Source organism: Xyrauchen texanus, chromosome 28 (assembly GCF_025860055.1).
Source record: "Xyrauchen texanus isolate HMW12.3.18 chromosome 28, RBS_HiC_50CHRs, whole genome shotgun sequence".
Classification (NCBI taxonomy): Eukaryota; Metazoa; Chordata; class Actinopteri; order Cypriniformes; family Catostomidae; genus Xyrauchen; species Xyrauchen texanus.
The window spans coordinates 5290658-5307909 of record NC_068303.1 but is presented as its reverse complement, the minus strand read 5'-3'; positions in this window follow the sequence as shown (position 1 = coordinate 5307909).

Sequence of the window (17252 nt, the reverse complement as noted above, 5' to 3'; positions counted from 1 at the left end):
TGAATATTCTTTTAAATTTAGTGATTTGAACAATCCCTAATCCTAACTATACAACTTTAGTGTGTAACCTGTCACACACCGTTTGTCCTACAGACATGAATGATATCTCAAATCGTGCTGCTTGTTGAGAAAAGGTGTACTATTACTTTTTGAAGCAATTGGACATGCAATTTTTGCCTGGCAGACTATAAAAAGGCAAGCAAATCCCATAGACACTGAACGAGGCACCCGATCCATATCTAGAGACCAGAATATCATAGAGACTTATAGGTGGTCTCTTTTGACTTGGACCAGTAACCAACCACATAGAAACCTCTCAGAACACCCTAGCAACATATAGCAATGCACCAAAAACATTCTAAACATTTTACCATCCACCTAGCAACCAATCAAAACACTTAAGCAACTGTGTAGTTATGCTCTAAAAAAAACACTCTGAACACCTTACCAGGAATGCCTAATTACCAGTTACCTTACCACTTAGCAATACCATAGCAACCACACAGAACACCCTAGCAACGGCATAGCAATGCACCGAAAAACACTCTTAACATCTTATCAGCCACCTAGCAACACCCTAGCAACCACGAATAATACACTGGCCGCCGCATAGCAATGCAAAAGAAAACATCTGAAATCATTATCAATCACCTAGCAACCACACAGAACACCTTAGCAACCGCATAGCAATGCACTGGAAATTACTCTGAACATCTTATCAGCCACCCAGCAACACCCTAGCAACCATGAATAATACACTAGCAATGGCATAGCAATGCACCAGAAACACTCTGAACATCTTATCAGCCACCTAGCAACACCCTAACAACCACGAATAATACAGTGGCCGCCCAGCATAGCAATGCACCGGAAAATACTCTGAACATCTTATCAGCCACCTAGCAACACCCTAGCAACCATGAATAATACACTAGCAACGGCATAGCAATGCACCAGAAAACATCTGAAAACCTTATCAACCACCTAGCAACAACAGAGAACACCTTAGCAACCATGTAGCAATGCTCTGAAAACCACCCATAACGCTCTACAATTATGGGGGCATGTTTTGTAAGGGAAAGCACCACTCACACTTTCTTCAGTAAAAGTACAAATCTAGTTAGAATTTAGTAGAATTTTTGCTTGCCATGTTCTGTCTGAAAGGAAAAACAAATGCATAAATATTTGGTGTTGGTGTTTTGGAATGCATGTTTAAATCGTTACAAAATATTGTTTTTTATTTCCCTCAAACCCATGCACCATTTGTTGTGCAGACTAAACTACACGGTATCAACCCAGAATAGAGTCAAGTCATTTTGGTGTGTACCAACACACAAAGCCACAAACAAGCAAACACACAAACACCCACAGAAACAGGTGTCTCAGACCGAGTGAGTCAGAACCCTCTCATGCCCTCATGTCACATCCAATGTTTGCTCTGTTTCGGTGCCAGCACACTACGACTCATACCTTGAACTATTTGTTGTTGGGACTCAGGCCTCTTTCCCTCTCTGTAAACCACATCTCTCATGTTCCCTAGAGACTTGGTGTAGTAAACTTTGGACATTTTTCTTGACATTTATTGGCTGATGGTAACCATGGCAGTGCAGTGACTTGGTGCATGAAAGCATTTAGATGTTTCTCATAAAAGCTTTGCATAGAGAATGTTTCGGTTTGGAACACTCTAGTGAGCAAGCATGTAAACAGATGGTCAAAGAAGATATTTGGGCTGATCGTTTCTGAAGGGCAGCTGTAGCGCAGTGCTGAACGCAGTTGGTGGTCTATCTGTTCTCTATCTTTACAAGAAGTTTTGTGATGCTTGCACTCAAGTGCAAATTTAGGTAAGGTCCTGTTTGGATGGCTCAACAAATGGACAAGCTCTCCTTGAGTAAATCTCACAAAGACGGGTCGCATTACAGCCCAAAATGAAAAGGATTTTTTTTTATTATTATTAGCATAAAGAAAATGAAGCCTGTTTTCATGACAATTGAGCCCCACAAAATATAACACTATAATGAGAAAAACATTTAAGGAATGAAAAGAAAAAAATAAGCCTATTTTAGGAAAACAATTTTTGCTTTGTGACATTATTTTCATGAAAATTAAACACATTTTCCCCCTCAAATTCTCAATACTGTAATGCGAGAAAAACAATCTCATTCTCGTTATCACATTTAAAACAATATTGTCAATAAATAGTTAAATTGTCCTGTCCGGATATATACATTAAAATATATTAGTAAAATCAGCATAAATTAAATTCAGTATGGCAAATACCACCATGAGATATACGTACAATGTAAATATTTTTTTATAATTGTTTATTATAGTTTATTAATATATTAATTGATAATTATTATTTTTTGTTCTTTTTGCTGTACAGTAGATATCTGGTTATTTAAAAAATATTATTTGTATTTTTTTTTTTACATTCAAACCCTTAATATTCGTATAGCTCTGAGGCTTTTTGGAAATAGAAATGTTTACTGCACCAAACAACGGCACCTTAAACAAAATTAAATTATGTAAAACAAACACTAACATGATGTACAATTTCACAACTTTAAATATTTTTATTACGGTTGTGTTTATTTTATTTTATTAATAAATTCTTATTTTATATATATTTTTTATATTACGGCAATGAGAATGAAATTTTTTCTATTACAGTAGATTTCTGAGAATATATGATACTGTTAAAATGTTAATGGTGCTAAAAATAAGTCTAATTTTTGTTATGTAAATAACATTGTTGTTTCTCCCTTTGATTTTAGGCTGAAATATGATCTGGTTTAAATATCTAGATATTTCTTACATTCAATTTATTTATTTTTTTTTACATTAAAATGCTTTTTGAAATATATATATATATACACTGCACCAATCAACAGCCACCTTAAATTAAATTAAAATCTGTACAAGCAATTGAATCTGCACAATGTCACTTTAAAATTGTAAATAGCTTTTTTACAGTTTTATGTTTATTATATTTTGTTTAAAAATAATATTTTTTTTTATTTTTTCTTTAGTGTAGGCTACTGAGACTTTTAAGGACCATTAAATGTTTAATGGCTTTGTTATTTGTTATGTTAAATATTGTAAAATTCTTTCTTTTTTCATTGATTTTACACTGAAATATGAAACGGTTATTCATGAACAGTTTTTGTGAGCTTTCACAATTTCTAATTCCTTTCAAGCACTTTGGAAAGGATAATATACATTGCATAAAAAACACCTTGTATCTCAATAGGAATGTAAGAGATTCCAGATAACATCAGCAGGTGATCATTTCAATGATCATTTTTACTATCTTATATAGACTCATGGACTGAAGAGGATCTACAATCAGAATCATGTTAACTATTCACCTGCAGATGCTAAAGCTTGAGGAATAAGACGATTACTAATCTCATACTTGGCTGTACACATTCCATCATCCCTTCACAGTTAGTATGCTGAAATCTCGGCAGCAGATGGCATTGATCTTTCACATTAAGTTTTCATCCGTTTCCAGGCCCAGCTGATTCAGTGGCTTTGCCGTACATATGGAGTCACTGATACTCAATACGCTAGATTGGTGAAATTTTTTTTTGAAGACTTTTTTGGCTACATCTGCTCCAGCTTTGCCTCGAAATGAGTACAGTTCAAGGACTGTATCAATGTCATGTTGATTCTCTCATAAAGTAAATGCATTCAGTGTATACTCAGGCTAATCAGACTAGTTTGTGTTGAAAAGTCCGGCTAAGCACACACACACACACACACACACACACACACACACACACACACACACACACACACACACACACACACACCTCACCATTGGTGGCCTAGCTGCAAAGCCTGGTCTTCAACCTACTGCTTAGAATGGATTAACATTTATCAGCCAGGGGTTGCAGCCAGCTGCAGGGCCTTGGGTAGGAGGGTGGGTTTGCTACCCTGGGTGGTATAGTGCTAATTCCCTCCTCACACGTTTCCCATTAGCGTAACAGGCTTCATATGAAGCACCTGTCAGGCATACCAGGCATCCCTGCCCAGCTTGATTCATGGCATCAGTCACTGTAGAGCAGTTTGAGTTTAATTCCACCAAGCACTTCAGAGAATGAGTAATGTCATGCCATACCAACCAATTCGCATGACGCTTCATGTTCGAACGTCAGTCGGACAAACTTCCAGCTGTGTAGTGGAAGTTTGAGAGGATAGAAATGAGTAACTTAAGCAGTAAATACCATGTTTATGACCAGTTTGTACGAAATGGCGACAGTAAATTGAATTGCATTGATAGCGATCAGCGTACACATTAGCTCTGTTTCAAAACCTAGCGGGCTGCCTTTTAAGGCCACATACACACTAATACGCTTTCATTTGAAAGCACCATTTTCAGTTTCCTAATGCCAATCGTTTTATGCAGACATGAGAGCATTTTTGAAACACTACGTTTTTGGTGGAGGAAAAATGCTGTGCCAGTGTGGATGAGATGCATAAACAGCAAAACCAATGCATTTTCAAACGAAAGCAAATTACAGTAAAACAGCTTTGTTATAAAACGTGATAAAAATATTTATCACTTCATTCATTGATTTATTCACCTTAATATGTTCTTGCAAAATGCTTAAAAACAAAGAAAGCACACCAGTAACCATGTTATGAAAAAATGACATTTTTAACAGAAATATGTGTTCACTTCCTTTAACTGCTTATTGTTAAGTTAGAGCTTTCATTGCATTCAGTGTTTACAACTTTGACAAAAGTTAGATGAAAACACGAACGCCCTTTACAAGTCAGAATATTCTAATTACGGGAATTCTGACATAATGTGAATGCACCATAAGGCACACCACACAAACATTGTTCTCATGTGAAGCGCAAGAGAAAATCAACCTGAAATTAAAGGGATAGTTTACTCAAAAAATTTTATCCTCTCATAATATACTTAACGCATCTAGTTTACCCAGATGTTTTTGACTTTCTTCTGCTGAACACAAACTGCAAAGTCCATGTGACTTGTTTTCTATATTCCAAGTTTTCTGAAGTCATATGATAGCTTTGTGATAATGTTAATACTGATAAATGTATACTCTGACATTGATGGCAATTGTTATTTGTTTGATTTTGGTATTGGGTAGATTATTCTCAAAGATGACTTGGACATGGACTAATTTGAACCATTGACTAAAACATTCACATCTGAAAGTGAAAGTGGAGATTTATAGTAAATAATGACATAAATATTGATCTGTTTCTCACCCACACTTATTATATTACTTCTGAAGATATGGATTTAACCACTGTAGTCATATGCTGCTTTTATCTGCTTTTTAGACATTCAGATTTCTGGTCACCATTCACTTGCATTGAAAGGAAATACAGAGCTGAGATATTCTAAAAAAGCATAATTTGTGTTCAGCAGAAGAAAGTCACAGACATCTGAGATGAGGGGTGAATTTTTTTAAAGGGATGAATTTTTGGGTGAAATATCCCTTTAATAGACACAGATATTTAAAGACAAACACTATTTGTAAACCATACAAATATATATAAACCTTGGCCACTCTTTTGCCTTTAATTAAAAGTGGACCCAAAATGAAAAAAAATAAATAAATCTGCAAAACTATAAAAGTGTAAAGTAGTTAGTATTTTTTTTATTTAAGTATTTTTAGGTTAATCTTCCCAATACCGAATTTAAAAAAATGCCATTTGCCATTAATGTCAGAGCTTCATCATAACAGAAATGTATCAGTATCAACATTATCACAAAGCTTTCTTATGGCTTCAGAAGACTTGGAATATAACAATCAAGTCACATTAAACAGTTTTATGATACTTTAAGGATATTTTTATGTTGCTTTTTTAATTTTGAACTTGACAGTCCCAGTCCCCTTTCACTTTGATTATATCTAATCGATCAGCCAGGATATTCGTTTGATATGCCAATTATACATTTCACCAAAAGAAAGTAAGTCATATGGTTTTGGAATGACATAAGGATGAGTAAATGTTGACCAAATGTTCATCTTAAGCTCTTAAAACTTTTGCATTGGACTGCCTCTTACATCCATGAGGCTGTGATGAGGTAGAGTTACCAACGTGTGTGTACAGAAGAGATGGATTGCCTTCTGCCTGCCTCACCTCAGCTCACTTCCTGTGAGTCACTTCCTGTCCCAGGCCCAGAATCCCGCTGTCCTCTGGCTGATGTCATGGCAGCTTTCCACTCCAGCCTATGGAACATAAACATCTGGCCATAAGATCATGAAACTGAGCTGAGTGCCAAGCCTCTGCTGCAGCCAACGCCATCAGCCCTGTTATGACCAACGGTGACTGCATCCTAACACCACATTTACTGACATTACAGTCAAAGTCTGTTTTATTACAAAGAGTAATGCTCTATGGGAGTAACATTGCATAATGTAACACCAAAGTCTCTCTGTTGACTTAATAAACATTTCTATTTACATTTATTAATTTTGGCATATGGTTTTATCTGAAGTGACTTAAAGTGCATTCACGGTAATCACACTAAAATAAATAAATGTCTTTGTGTTATATTACAAAATTTATAAATTAAAAAATTTATAAAAATAAAAAAAAGGCTCCGCCCCTTATAAAATAAGCCATAGAAAGACAAAGAAGAAACATCAAAAATGTCATTTCCATCACAGTTATTTCGACTACTGAATTCCATTAAATTCACAAACAAAATTTGAGATGTGGTTGAAATGACACTGTCATGGTAATTTGCATGACAAAAAATGACATAAATCTCCAGTGAAGCATGTAAATACACTGTTGGACATAGTAGACGAATAAATACAAATTTGTTAGAGTGTGAAACATGTTTTAACCGGAACTTCTAGACGTCCACAACGCCCAATGTTGAAGAAACACACATATGCTGTTCAAAATTAAGATACGTATTTAGACACTTAGTTGTCAAGTTTTAGTGGAACATGTCCAAAGTTAATGTGTTGAACTCCACCTGTGGTTACTCTGCTAGGACACCTGTGTGAACCTGAGGAGAACTAACGTCACACATCCACTCAAAAACACCCTAGAGACCAGTTGGTTGAAAGTCATTGCCAAAATACCTTCATTTGTTTGCAGATGCCACTTAGTTTGACATATTTGTTCTAATCTAATGCAATACAATTCATAAATTTTTAAGTGTGAAAACAGCGTCTAGATCCTCCCTGAGAGTCGAAACCATGAATTTATTTTTGCCCTTACAGTCATATATTTAATTAAAAGCATTGGGTTCTTTCGTTATTTTCCTTGGCATGCGTTCCTGATAAAGACTGCATAATTAATTCCAACGCATGTTGCTCAGGCTTACGTCTCCAAGTCAACACCTCATGGGGTATGTTCATGAGAGGGCAGGAAATGCCGGAGAATGGTCGTCAGGCGAAGAGGAGGAAAGTATCAATGGGTCAAAGGTCGAAGGTGAATGCAAAAGGGCAATGGGCATATTTCAACATTCATTTCCCTCCTAATTCATCTTCGGAGCTTTCGGTGCATCGCCTTTTTCGGGTCTCCTCTTTCATTCGGTTCCGCCCCATTTGTCCCTGCCGGCCTGTTGAGAGTGAGTGCAGCACTGAAAGTCTGCTGTGGGAAAGTTAGGGCCGTGTCCGGGGGCATTTTGAACACCAGAACATATTCGACAGGACCGTTGAAAGATCACATATCAGTACAGATGTGTGAGAGAAGGGACGGGAATGTTTGGTTAGGGCCAAGTATTGGCTTTTTCTTTTTTGTCCCGTTCTCTCTTTGTCCCTCTCTGGCTGAAACATTCCAGAGCCTTCCTTCAGTTATAATTGCACATCTTGTATGTCCCTGTCATGAAACACATGAAACCAACCCGTTGGTCGAAGGCATGTTCCGAAAACATTTAAGAGAACTGGTGAAAAGCATGTGAGAACAAGGCCACTTAATTCTGCAGATCTGCACCAGAAGTACAGACTCCTTAGGGCCTTCTCATAGATGACATGAGATAAAGACAAAGACTGACAAAACAAAGTGTTGAAATAAAGTTTAAAATACTTCCTTTTGGTCCGACTTTCTTCTGTGGAACTCAAAAGGAGATTTTAGAATGAATCATGCCTCAGTCAGCATTCACTTTCATTGTATGGAAAAAAGGTATATTGAAAGCGAATGGTGACTTAGCATAACTTCTATCTCCTTTTGTGTTCTACTGAAGTTAACAACATGGGTTTAGAACAACATAAGGATAAGTAAATGATGACATAATATTTGGTGTGAACAGTCCCTTTAAATCTGGGAAGGGCACTTAACAGAAGATATATTTAAAATAGATTGGCACATTTAAAGGGATAGTTCACCCAACAATTTAAGCTATATCATCATTTAATCACCCTCATGTTGTCTCATCTGACTTTCTTCTTTCTTCCCTGAAACACAAAAGGGGCTATATATTAGGGCTGTACGATGCCCCCGAACCATAATAAGGAAGATTCCTGAGAAATGCAAGCTTGTAGTACCACCTGTTTACTCCAGAGGGCAGTAATTTAAAGTTCAGCTGTGTGAGCATTGGATGAGCAATGCACAGTTTATACAGTGACAAAAAAAACACTTCAGTAGGCAGAACAACACAAACATGCGTTATGTTCTTGCGAACAAAACACATGAAGGAGCGCAAATGCGAACTAAGGGATCTCAAGATGTGTTTAAAGATTGAGTATTAAACTACATTTAACTTGACACAGTGACCTACTCATTTTATATTTATGACACAACGCTCCCGAGACGCTACTCAAGCATGTCTGATGCTTTTTGAAATTGACCGGTCCTTAAACAAGCCCTCATAATAAATCTCCAACTGATTGACGAATTCACTTGTGAAATGGATTGCTGTGAACTGTATGCCAATGATTGACTTATGATCAGTAATATGGTAGTAAACAATGCATTGTATTCTAAAGCCGCTTTTTGTGTTTTCTTATCAATGATTAACTCTTCTGCTACAAGAATGTAATGCATTTTAATTTCCTGAATATATATATTTTTTTAATATTTAAAGATAACTATGTATAATTATATATTGATATAAATATGTATAATCACTACATATTGAATTATTGTTATATGAGGGGCTTTCTCAGCAGATATTTGTATATGCGATTAAATGCGATTAATTACAATTAATCAGGACACCATGTAATTAATTCTATTAAAATTTGATATCGATTGACAGCCCTAATATATATATAACCTTAGCAGTATTCAAAACACTTTACACTGCATCTCATTCACACACACATTCACACACCAATGACGGCAGAGCTTCCATGCAAGGCGCTAGCCTGCCATAGTGAGCAACTTGGGGTTCAGTGTCTTACCCAAGGAAACTTCAGCATGTGGCGTTGTGTGGGCTGGGAATTGAACCACCAACCCTGCGATTAGTGGCCAAACCGCTCTACAACCTGAGCCACAGCCGTCCCGGTAAATAAATATATAGCAAATATTACTCTTAAAAATTGATTGCAACATATGTGGATAGGAGGACTAAGCTGTTAATAAGCTATAGAAAGTCAGATTTTTTCCCCCCCAGATTGATTATTATGATCCAGGAGTGTTGAGTATTCATGTTTTTGAGACGTTACATCAGAAATTAGCATCAACCAATCACTGCCGTGTTAAAATTTTATATTATAAATTCTGAATCTATGTACTGATTACCATTGTTCAACATTTTGAGTGATCCAAACATCATCTGCAGCCTGAAACTGAACTTTTGGTTAGATTTTAGGAGTGAATGCACTTCACTTTTACCACATTTTGTTATGTTACAGCCTTATTCCAAAATGGATTAAATTCATTATTTCCCTCAAAATCCTACAAACAATACCCCATAATGACAAAGTGAAAGAAGTTTGTTTGAAATCTTTGCAAATGTATTAAAAATGAAAAACAACAAAATAACATGTACATATTCACAGCCTTTGCTCAATACTTTGTTGAAGCGCCTTTGGCAACAATTAAACCTCTCAAGTCAGACTGGGCACCTTCCAACAATTGACCCTAAGCACACAGCCAAGACAACGCAAGAGTGGCTACGGGGCAACTCTGTGAATGTCCTTGAGTGTCCTTGAGTGGTCCAGAAGAGCCCGGACTTGAACCCAAATGAACATCTCTGGAGATCTCTGAAAATGGCCACCCACTGACAGTCCCCATCCAACCTGATAGAACTTGAGAGGATCTGCAGAGAAGAATGAGAGAAAATCCCCAAATCTAGGTGTGCAAAGCTTATCGCATCATAACCAAAAAGACTTGAGACTATAATCTCTGCGAAAGGTGCTTCAGCGGAGTACTGAGTTAAGAGTCTGACTACTTAAGTCAATGTTAAAGTTATAAAAAAAATCTGTAATTTTCTTTGTCATTATGGGGTATGGAGTACAGATTAATGTGTAAAAAAAAAAAAAAAAAAGATTTAAAGCATTTTAGCATAAGGCTGCAACATAACAAAATGTGAAAAAAATGAAGGGGTCTGAATACTTTCTGAATGCACTGTATATATATATATATATATATATATATATATATATATATATATATATATATATATATATATATATATATATATAGTTTTAATGTAAAAACTTAATGAGGTTTCTTGCCAGATTGTTTGTTCACATTACAAGACTTAGCCCTTAAATCACAGCCTAGTCTCCTGAAATATGATCAGTCAGTTTAAATGAAATGAAATCATGCATAGCCTATAGAGAAGTCAAAATTTAATGTCCACGCATGTGGATGCGGAGTCTCAAGAGGGTATGTACAAATAGTTTTTAAACTATGTATTTTATTGTGCAAATATGGAACAACATTAAGGTACGTAAATTACTAATTGCATTTTTGGGTGTACTATCCCTTTAAATATGGGCAGGGCACTTACCAAAAGAGCTCCAAAATAGGTTGCCCAATTTATAGGAATAGTTCACCTATAATATTATAAGCCTATCGTATGGCTTTGTAAGACTTTTATCACTTTATTATATGGAAAAGAACGGACTAAATTTCACCTTTTGTGTTCCTTGAAAAAGAGCAAGTCATATGGGTTCTGAATAACATGAGGGTGAGGAAATGATGACAGGATTTACATTTTTGGGTGAACTATCCCTTTAAGTACCTTTTTTAGCTGAGCGTAACAGTGTACTAGCACATCTCGTAACTCTTACTGTAAACTAGTTGCGCAACATATTCTGAGACAGTTTTAATAACATTTCCACAAATATTTACATCCGCATTAAAAGGCTGTGCATGGCACAGGAGAGCATAAATCATATAGCACTCGTGTAAACAGCAGCCATATATAAGAGTACAGAGTATTTGCAGAGTTTATAAACATCGCTGAAACATCAGCAAAAGCCAATGTCTTTGCAGGTCTAACACAGCGTGATTGTTGACTGTGATATAAAATAGTGCTGTTGGGTTTTGGGTTTCCAGAGAGAGAGAGCCGGGCTTGAGTATATTGAGTCCATGTGGGGAAGACGGTTTTAATTGGAGCGTTACCCACATTTCTTCCTGTTTCTAATTTGGAACTGCGGTGGTTTTTGTCCCCTGGCCAGCAGCCTCTCATCCACCGAGTGTCCATTTCCTCTGAAGTGAATAGTAGCAGGTGTGTTGGCAGAGGTTTAGGAGAATAGCCTCCATCTCTCTCTCTCTTTCTCTCTTGCTCTCTTTTCCTGGCTGTTTTTTTCCCCTTCTGCTCTTAATTTATCTTGCTTTCAAAGTCAGAACATTCTTTAACTACATTATTTTTTGTTTAGTAAAAAACTGAATAGGGCAACACATATGCACTACTGACAAAAAATTGGACAAACCTACACATTCTTTATTAGTACTATTTTACAGATTTTGGAATAAAAGTAAAGTCATCAAACCTATGAAATAAAAGAAAATATTTGAATTATGTAGTGACCAAAAATATTAAACAAATCCAAAAATCCAAACTTCTTCAAAGTATGCACCCTTTTTCTAGATTACAGCTCTACACTCATTTTTTTCTCGGTGTAGGTTTATTTTTGAAAGTCATTTTCTATATAGCCACATACCTTAAAAAAGTTGTTGAACATTTACACAATTTTTGGCCAGAAAACATTATACAAAAACATGTCGACCTTTTGTGACAACTTGCCCCAACAGCTGGGCATTTTGTCACATTATATGCTGTATTATATATGGGGTACGTTGTCACCACCACCAAAACAAAATCTACACCTATCTTTAAATCTACGCCTGCATTATACAGCCTATTAAATGCTTTTCAGCAAAATTTTAAAAGTAAAGCAATTTTAAAGGCACATAAATAATTCATGACACAAACAAGAATATCAAAACATTGTTTTGACTAACAAAACATTTGATTGGTAAATTGATAAAGGTCCAAAAAGCACATAAAGGCAGCTTAAAAGTAATCCATACAACTCCAGTGGTTAAATCCATGTCTTCAGAAGTGATATAATAGGTGTGGGTCAGAAAGAGATAAATATTTAAGTCCTTTTTTAATATAAATTCTCCTCCCTGCCCAGTAGGTGGCGATATGCATGAAGAATGCAAATCACCAAAAACAAACAAAAAAGTCTGCGGAAATGAAACTGGAGATTGATAGTAAAAAGAACTTAAATATAAAAAAAAATATTTCCCACACCTATCATATCACTTCTGAAGACATTTAAGTGGTGTCAAATGGATTACTTTTATTCTGCCTTTATGTGTTTTTTGGACTTTCAAAGTTCTGGCCGCCATTCACTTGCATTGTATGGCCGTACAGAGCTGAGATTTTCTTCTAAAAAATTGTATTTGTTGTCAGCAGAAGAAAGACATGCACATCTGGAATGCATGAGTATGAGTAAATGATAATTAAAATGTATGGGTGAACTATCCCAAGATCATGTCAAACACAAATCCAGTCAACCGTGTCCAAAAGTTTACTGGTAGCGTACATATAAACAGACAAAAGAGATGTACGTTTTCTATTGAGAATTGGTCAGAGCTTCAATTTGACCAGGTCTGCCTCGCAATGACAGACGTAATAAAAGTGCACCCTTAATACATTTCCGCCCATCTCTTCCACCTCTTCCTCGCATGACTTCAGAGCTGGAGAGATGAACCCGCCCACTGTGATATACCAGCCCTCCATGCCAACAAAAGTGGGAATGTCATCTCTCGGTTGGGCCAGTAGTTTTTTAGTTGGGCAAGCAATACATTTTACTTGCCCTGCCAACCAAAAAAAAAGAGAGAAAAAAAAAGATAGAAAAAATAAAATAATTATATCTATACATATATATATATTGCAATGCATTTTTATTTTTGCCCAAAAAATATTGACATATTTTTCATTAAATGTTACATTTTCAAAACGGATATGCTGGAAATTATACAGCTTTGATGTAACTCCATGACAGCTATAAATTCACATTTATTCTAGAAAATGGCATATAATGCAAAACATTACTGATTAGTTTAAAATTCCAGCCCTTTCTACTGATGCTATCAAAAGTCATTTTTTACAAAAGGCATTCTTGTTCTTTGATAGAAATAAAGTCATATGAGTTTGTAACAACTTGAGTGTAATATAGAATTTTCATTTTGGGGTGAATTATCCCTCTAAATCAGCACAATTAGCAAGAACAATGTTCTACTCACAACAGAAAACCAAATGTTTAGGCTTTCAAGGGATACAAACACTTGTATTAAATAAGCAAACTTAAGATATAGTGACAGTTCTGTCAACTGGCTCGAAACACTCTCACACTGGCAACGGGCCAGCGGGCCATCCTTATTGTTGAACCCTGAGAAGTGACCCCTGATTGGCAGAGAGGGATGGAGAAAGTCAAAATCTGCTAAAGCTCATTAGGTCCAGTGAAAGCAAATGGATGACCTTGTATAATCACAGCTCCTGCTCAGTCTCCCACACAGGAGATGTGCTGTCAAGACAGCTGAAGTAGGCAACAGGATTGACATTAACCTCCGCGACCTCGCCTGCAACTTCCGTTGCTCCTTGTTTTCAGAATGGCTGTGGCCTAATGAAGGTTTGCTTTTAAGAAGCATCAAAATTCCTCTGGATCCCTGCTCACAGTCAATGCAGATTAAAACAAATCCAATTTGGCCGTTGCATTCAGTTGCATCCAGGATTTTCATCCTCAAGGTTTAGACTTCCAAGCCATAACTTCCAAGTTTCTTTGAAGACTGTCTTTATGGGCTGAATGATTCAAGTTTTTCCATTAGTTTGGGGTTTGAGGAGGACATACAGTATGTTGCTTCGAAGATTAATTTGAAAGGTTAATTCCCCCACAAAGAAAAACAACAATAACAAAACGCTTGTTCCCATGAACCATGAACTACCTCCACACTCAGACCAAAAGTGATTTCATCTCTGTGTGATTAGTGTTTTTTATTATTATTCGAAAATCTGATAAAGCTTTCATTCTGCATGCGCAAACCACATCCAGCTCAGCTGTAAACATGGCTAAAAAATCTTTTCATCTCTGAGAGGTTCCAGGTTTTTCCTTAATGTTGTGAAGCTTAAATCAATAGAGGATACAGTCACACATTAATCTTCATGCTGTGAGTTTCGCAGCTTTGAAATATGAACCATAACCATGAAGGGAACATTGTTATGAGCTATGTTTCAGGTGCATCTCAAAGGAATGTTGCAGGTTCAACACAAGTTAAGCACAATTGACAGCATTTGTAGCATAATGCTGATTACCACAAAAAATTATGTTGACTCGTCCTTCATTTATTAATAAAAGGCAAAAATCACAGTTACAGTAAGTCACTTACAATGGATGTGAATGGACAGTTGAGAAACATTAAAATACACAGTGTTTCAAAAGTTTGTTGACAAAAGGTAAACATTACACTGTATGTGTCAACATGATTTTAGTGCGATAAAATCTAATTTCTACATGATTTTAGTGGGATAAAAGCAATAATCGTGGTTGTAGTAAGTCTCTTACAATGGAAGTGAATGAGGCCAGATGATAAACATTTAAATACACACTGTTTAAAACGTATAGCCACAAGATGAAAACATTATACATGTTAACATGATTTTAGTAACATAAAATCTCTTTTCTTTGTTATTTTAGTGTGATAAAATCAATCCTATGGTTTACCGCCATTATGTCGTATAATGGCAACAAAGTTGTAATATTGGATATACTTGTACACTTAACAGATAAGGTTAGTAAGTGATTTAATCACACTACAATCATGTAAACATGTAGAATGTTTACTTCTTGTGGCAATACTTTTGAAACCATTTGTATTGTTACCTTTATGGACTGGCCCTATTCACTTCCACTGTAAGCCACTTATCGTAACCACAATTTTTTTAAATGTATTTTTTAATAAACTTAGGATGACACTTTTTGTGGTAATCAATATAATGCCACAAATGCTGTCGATTGAGCTTAACTTCTATTGAACCCGGATTATTCCTTTAAGTTGGCCAACTTCAATGTAGAACGGTCTGTTTTTTAGACGTCATATCACTTGTATGAACCTCTAAACACTTTTATATAATTTACTTGGGCCTAATGCATTTCCGTCATATGCGAGCTTGCACAACTGAACTCAAGCATGCATTGCCTTAAGGTCCGATTGAGGTGAACTTTACGGTCTCTTCAAATGACTCCCCACTGTTAGATGTTCGCTACACCTGATCGGACAGGCATGTCCCATCCTCTCCACAGCTCAATGTCGGCTCCCTGCCTTTCATCTGGGATCAAATCAGACCAAGTAGCTGTCCACCTAATTGTATCACATTATCTCGTCATTGTTCTCAGCATCCTTCAGCAAGGAAAGCTCTTCAGCCACATCATAGGGCCCCTATTAACCTCTGACCCCAGTTCCGTGTGTATGGACCCAGTTGCTCCTCACACCCAAACTTGGGCCCATTAACACGTCACTGCGGCCCAGAAAAAAACTATTTTGACGGGCTGTAATTGCTGCTAAGTGACAGTAGACAAAGGAGGTCTTTGTGTGAGGGGTTGGCCAGGCAAACCTGTCCACTCTGAGCTAAGATTTCTGTTGGATGTGATGTGAGTCCCCCGTTGGGCCCATCTCCAAGCCCACCTCGCGGCATGCCCCGTTTGAAAATGTGAGATAATGAGGGGTGGTTTTTGGAGGACAGCGCCCAATTACATGTTCCATATCGAGGCGGCTCTGGTGCGCTCCCCTTTTCAGAGCCTCCGAACCGGCCTCCCTCAGGCCAGTGGTGCGTAATGAGTTTACGTTAGCTAAATAAGGTCAGGGGCCACTAAAGGTCGTGGCATTTCCTTCAAGGCAGCACACTGTGAAGCAGGTGCTGCTATGAGGTCATTCCGACACGGGTGCCAGCGAAGAGAACCTAAAGTCTTGCCCAGTTGAAAAGTTCCAGAAACAAGTCTGTGTTTGTTATGACTGTGCGTCAAGGCAAATCGATTCTGCGAAGCCAACATGTTAACATGTAGAGCGACTTCCTCTAGGACAACTCTTGAGAAACTGGCAGGAGTGGAATAGATCTGTTCAAACAGAGCTAAATATATATCCTTGTGTATATAATCGCTGGTGTTGGTTTTATTGTGCAGCTCTGAGGAAGAGCTCTGTTCCCTGAGATTCTAGAGTTATGGGATACAGGACACATTAAGCTATAAAATGTATTTTTCAAAGTTGTATTAATTATTTTTGTTTGAAAAAGTTTCCAGTCTCATAAAATCTAAAGTTACATGGTAAAGTATAATGGGGCACACTGAGAATAAATGGTTTCATCTAAAATCTGAACATTTTTGCTTTCTGAGTCTTTATATGGAGTTAGAATAAAAATAAGGTGCATTTCGAACTGTTCTGATACCAGTGCAAACAGACAGCACACTAGATGTTAAGTCAGCCACTAAATAGGGAGCAAGGGAGCATCCTATATCACTCTAAGCAGGTAAGTGCATTCACTCCTAAAATCCGATCAAAAGTTCAGTTTCAGGCTACAGATGAAGTTTGGACCATGTTTGACAACATGATAATCAGTACATAGATTCATAATTTATAATGTATAACTTTATTTTAACATGGTTGGCAGTGATTGGATGATGCTGGACATTCCTTTGAATCAGAATTAATTATGCTAATGTTTCATATAATGCCTGTAAAGCCTCAAAAACCTGAACATACCTTTTAATAACTTAAATGGAGTGGTGGTGGCGTAGTGGCTAAAGTACAGGGCTGTTAATCAGAAGGTCAGAGGTTCGATCCCCACA